Source organism: Alligator sinensis, unplaced genomic scaffold (assembly GCF_000455745.1).
Source record: "Alligator sinensis unplaced genomic scaffold, ASM45574v1 scaffold332_1, whole genome shotgun sequence".
NCBI classification, from domain to species: domain Eukaryota; kingdom Metazoa; phylum Chordata; order Crocodylia; family Alligatoridae; genus Alligator; species Alligator sinensis.
Genome location: NW_005841993.1, coordinates 1,724,859 through 1,730,894, shown reverse-complemented (window position 1 = coordinate 1,730,894; position 6,036 = coordinate 1,724,859).

The following is a 6,036-nucleotide window of genomic DNA, read 5'->3' as shown; positions in this document are numbered from 1 at the left end:
AAAAGTCCTTAGTAAATCCAGATTAGAACTGGTCTGATAAATGCTGAGCTGGGTTTGTGTGAACATGGGTTGATTAACATTTGAAGCACAGATTCCCCATCATGCAGTGCTCCCCTGCTTCTCTGGTCCCAGAATTCACTGCAGTCTCTGCTTCAGGCTTTCTGTTCTCCATCTCTCATGTAAATGAATGGTCATCTGGTTCCATCTCGGATGTAAATGAGACCTAGGGCAGTTGGTTCACTCTTGTCACCCTTATCTTGAGGGTCTTAATGTGTCTCTCACTGCATCTTAATCAGTTTCGTTTAGGTAGAGGAGGGGAGGGAGGGGGGGTGAGTCCTTTGTGAGTCAGACAGACTGCATCCTGTGCCAGGGTTGCCCAAGAATACAGAGCTGAGGCGTAACACCTCCTAGACCATCGGTGGGAACAGTAGTGCTGCCACCGGATGAGCCGCTCCTGGACTGGTAGCGCACAGAGGCAGGAACTGCCCCACCCCATTCCTCATGCCCCTTTACCCTGACTGGGCAGCTTTTCCCACAGCCCCTGTCCCAGGCCCAGCCTCAATCTCTCCCTCGCTGCAGTGGCATTAATCTGCCCTGCTCATGCCCCTTCCCTCCCCCCCACCACAACAGACCGACCAAAAGGAGGCAGCTGTGTTGAGCGTCATAAAGGAACCAATCCCCTTTTTATATCATTGTTCCTATGGGAAAATTGGTTCTGAGTTACATTTCAACTTAAGACGTGATTTCCAGGAATCAATTGCTCATAAATCTGAAGACTGCCTGTATTATGATGATAGAGACATTGGTAGGCTTTCAAACTGCTTTAACATTGTACATATAGCAATAAAACAATGCCCAACTGATCTCTTTCTCTCTCTCTCTCTCTTTTTCTCTCTCTCTGCATGTATAATAGTGGTCTTTTGTTCTAATTCTGGAAGAACAGGGATTTTGGAGTATTTTAAAGAGTGAATTTGGGATTTTTTTTCATCAGTTTTTAAATAGGGAACAGCAGAATTCCTGCTAGTGAGGCAGGTGGCAGGACCCAGGGAAAGAAGCCTGCTCAGGGCTGGCACCCGGGACCCAGCTGGAGGTGGCTGATGTCCTGGCCACTTGGGGTCAGGAGGACATGCTTTAAAGTTCAAAGCAGGTCACCACACTGAGAACATCTTCCTGGTGATAGCTGCCCAGATGGCCGGGCAGGTGGCACGCATGGCAGTAGTGCTGCACAAAGGCCAGCTGTGCAGCCACAGCCCAGCTCTGCTGCAGCCATACAGTCTATGTCCAGGTCTTGCAGGTGCACAGCTTGGGGCCATATGCTGTTGCAGGTGGCAGCAGGTCATTGCCAGGCTGCAACCCCCACTGCTTGTGACAACAAAGACAAAAAACAGGACAGGAGTTATGTGATGGTCAAAGGGTCAAAATGTGAAAATGTGTGTTCCTGAGGAGGACACCAAGCAGAGCCCCCAGAAGCTCCTGAGAACAAGAAGCCTTGACCTGCTTGCCAGGGCAGCTTTTCATACTGCTGGGGCCAGCACAGGTGCTAGCCCCAGGTTCTAACTCCCCCTGGCTGCAGATCTGGGAGGAGCTGGCCAGGATTATTTTGCCCCAATTGGCGAAACTTGTCCCACACCAAACTGCATGTCTGGGCATGTGTGCTGAGGCAACTATCCCCAGCTCAAATTTGTGCTGCTGCAAGCACACATGTCCACATGTGTGGATGTACCCTAAGTCTCCAAATCACTCCCAGGTCAACATCAACCTTTATCAATGTTTTTTTTTTTCCCTCCAATAAACGGTGATATAGTTGATAAATGGCAGAGGTTTAATTTAAATTAAAAAAAAAAAATGAGAAAAACTGACACTGCTCTATTATTAACTGAAAGGAAGTTTAAGTTGGGTTATAAACAGAGTTTACAAAATGCTGCTTTGAATAGAAGGGATTGTCTATAATTTACCCCCCTCCCCATTTTTAATTCATCTGGGTTTTGTACCCCATGCATTTTGCTTTGAGCTTCAGGTTCAAATCAACTTCTCAATTCAAAGCAAGATTCAATCAATTCAGCTGAGTTTCTCCTGCTTTCATGTCAACACCAAGTGAATCTACAGGCAGATATTTGATCAAATCCATAACAGGCCCAGTTCTCTTGAAAGTTTTGTGAACATTAAATGCTCTGCTGATGAGTTTCAACTTTGCAATGAATTCTGAGTCATAGGGAAATAGCTAAGTTTGTTTGTTTGTAGCAAACACTACAATAGGTGTAAGTATAAATAATTGCTGAACCATTGAAAAAAGTGATAAATAACAGAAGCTCTATGTGCTCCATGTGCCAATGAATTTAATTTATTTTCCATAGGGACTGTTTTGGGGCTTGGTAAACAATTACTCACAGTTATTGCTTCCACTATACTTTGTAATTGATCCTTCCCACCTCCCTCCACCTCAACAACTTATTTAAATTCTTTTTCCACTTAGTTCTCTGAATTCTAACATAACTTTACAGATACATATTTTTTAATTTTATTATATGACTGTTTTGAGCCCTTTTCTCCCAGTAGAAAGCAGAATTCTAATCTTCTTAATGAGGAAAAAATGTAATGGACCCCATTTCCTTCATTAAATATACTTTGCTTGTTATGAAATAATTTATATCTGTTTATCTTTTAAATGAGTTATCTATTGTGTTTTCTTTACAGGTCTTCCAGGATTTTTTTTTCCAATGAAAGTTGAAAAGTAGTTTAGCCTTAGTAGTTGCCATTACAAGCTTTTGGAGTTTGATCATGTAGTAGTAGTAGTAGCAGTAGTGTATTTACAGTTTTCAATAAAATGAACAGTAAAATTATATATAATAAATAACATTGATATAATTTATAATTTTTGCTAAACCATACGGTAACAGGATCCACCCTACCAGTTAACATAAAATTAAAATGGAATATGCTATATGATATTATAAAGAAGACATAAAATGAAGCAGCGAACAATAAAACAAAATTTAAAAAAATCTATTTAATCTTGGTCCTTATTCTTCATGCAAATTCACCTAAGGAATATAGGACAGACTCTGAATTGTTAGAGGGAAGCCAGATTGTTTATGTTAGCCCAATATTTAATATTGTTCATTAATGCAGAAATCAATTTGCTTCCTATTTCTTCAAAGAACAAACAAGACCACAAATAATGATTTAGGTCATCTATGGGTATAGGCAACCAGTCTCCGCTCCTGGCAGCTACATGGGGAAACCAATGCAAGTAATCTGGGGGAAGGGGAACTGGAGGAGTTAAGAGGCCATGAGGAGATTTGAGAGGTTTTGGGGGGGAAGAAGGTGGCTAAATTGGGAGGGGCTGGCAGATCTATGTGAACCTTCTAAGGTGAACCAGCTTAGATAGGGCATACCACATTTGGGGTGATTTAAGCCCTCTGCATACATATAGATCAACTGGGCCTGGTTAGGTTGATCTTACTTAGTGCCTGTATGTACCTTGTCTAATTTTCCCCAAAATAATGTTCTGTCGGAATATGGGTTCTGACACTAACACTCCATGACAACTGCAGATCTCAGAGTGAATTCCTGTCTAGTAATGGCTTCTCATTGATTGTCATTTTGCACCACAGACAGGTATGTTTCTAGGCCAAAGGAGTGCTTCATTAAACTTAAAAAGGGTAAGTTTCAGAATGTGTTACTATTTGCCCACATGCTGATGCCTTTAATTCATAAATTTATGTCTTGTTTTAAGTATAGGACAAACATTGGGTCAATGAACCCCAGTACATTTCTCAGGCCATTTGTCTGATGGATAACTTATGTTAATTAACTTTCCAAACAAGGGTTTATTTGGCCAAAGAAGGACTGCTAGAATGCACTTCTTAGGGTATCTGGTAGATGTAAAAGATATAATTTTCATCCAGTAGTTTAGAGTTCTTAATTGAGCTAGGGTGCTCACATTTATCTGTCTGGTTTCAGAGTACATGGGTCCCCCATCCTATAATTAAGTAGAGAAGAAAGCCTCCTTAAAAGATAATTAAAAATCTTTCTGGTTTTTGGGTGGACCATAGAGTCAGCACTTCAAAGTTTTGTTCCATATAATGCAATGGACTTTGCCTTACATCTATAGACCTTTAATGTTGTCAGAACCACTCTCTCTCTCTCATCTTATTGTAAAAGGATAAAACTCCATCCAAAGTTTGTTTTGCTTTAGAGGTCACATTTCAAATGTGCTTATTTCAAATCAGATGTTTTGCCCCTTTAAAATAGATTCCAAGGTGTTTAGGAAAAGAACACCACCTCTGGTTTCTTTTCCTGTAGAAACCAAAGTCATTTCCTCCTTCCATTCCCCAAAGTTAATACCTTGGATTTAATTATGCTTATTTCCAGTCTATTTGAGATGCAACTTTGCTGAAAATATCTAGTAACCTTTGGAGGCCTATTTGGGATTGTGACATGTCATCTGCACAGAGCAAGACAGGGATAGGGTCATTCAATATCATGGGTGAATGGAATTGATTCCCTGTTAGGTCTTGTTTCAGATCATTGAAGAATAAATTAAAAAGTAGCAGAGCATGCAAACATCCTTACCTTACCCCTGGCTTATTTGGGAAACTATTGGGCAGGGTACCATAAATCCTGTACCATATTTTAGAGTCTGTCTTTGAATAGTAAATAATGATTAGCTGTAAGATAGTTTTGATTGTTTTCTAATAGCAAGATTGTATTTATTTGAGCAAAATAGTAGGGCTTTTGTCTGAAGGCTAGTGTTAAAATTCAACTTACTTAAAAAAAACCAAACAAACAAAAAAAACCTGATCCATTGCTTGTTATCACTTGTATATTATGCTCTCTGTTTTCTCACAATTATATTTTTCCACATAAAGAAATAGCTGATGTGAATAATATTTACATAGCCTGAAATATAATATGGAACTAGTTGAAGTATCTATTCAAGAAACTAGCTAAACAATGAAACTATTTAGTCATATAATTTAGGAAAGTAATTGGAATGCTAGAAATGTGTTTAAGAAAAAAAAATATTTAGGCTTAGAATCTTTCTTTTTAGATGCTAGGATTAATTGTAATAGGATATTAATCATTCCAGATGCCCCACATACTTGCACGTTTCTTCTCTTTTTGATATCATGTGCCTGGTGCAGGAGTGCTGGACCCAATTATCTTGTGAGTTCCCTTTCAATCCCTAACAACCTATGAATCTATGAATCTTCACCCATATGTCCATAATGAGGCAGGGAGGCACAGTCACACTAACTCTCCTAGCCATAACAACCACATATTCACTACCCCCATGAGAATCTGTGGAATGAGAATTCAAAGCTCACTCACAAAAACATATAGCTACTTGTTTTGGGGTAGGGGGAGGAGCAGACACGTCTATTCAGTTATACTACATCTAAAATAAACCTATTTACAAAATATGGAGCTCCCGTAGATGATTCTTCATTCTTTCTAACTGCACAGATGCCATGACTATGTTAGGTTATTTCTCAAAAAGAATGGTGATGAACCATTCATCACCATTCTTGGTGAATGGTGGTGGGACTCCACCCATGACTGGACCACGGGTATAGATGGCTACACCCTGTACAGGAGGGATCGTGTAGAGAAAAGGGGCAGGGGTGTAGCTCTCTATGTTAAGGAAAGCTACGCGTCCCTGCAAGCCGATATTGGCGACCAGGGTGGACAGCTGGAGAACCTCTGGGTTAAAATCTGTGGGGAACACAGCACAGGGGACACAATGGTGGGAGTCTACTACAGACCTCCCACCCAAAGTCCTGAGCTTGACCAGGAGTTTGCCCAGGAACTGGCTGAGGCGGCATGCTCCAGGACCATGGTTGTCATGGGTGACTTCAATTACCCAGACATCTCATGGGAGGATCACTCAGCAAAATCTGAGCGGTCGCAAAGCTTCCTCTCGTGCGTGGATGACCTCTACCTGACTCAAGAAGTCTATGGGCCAACGAGAGGCAAAGCGCTGCTCGACCTGGTACTGGCTACTGGGGATGACCTAGTCGGCGACCTAGTGAT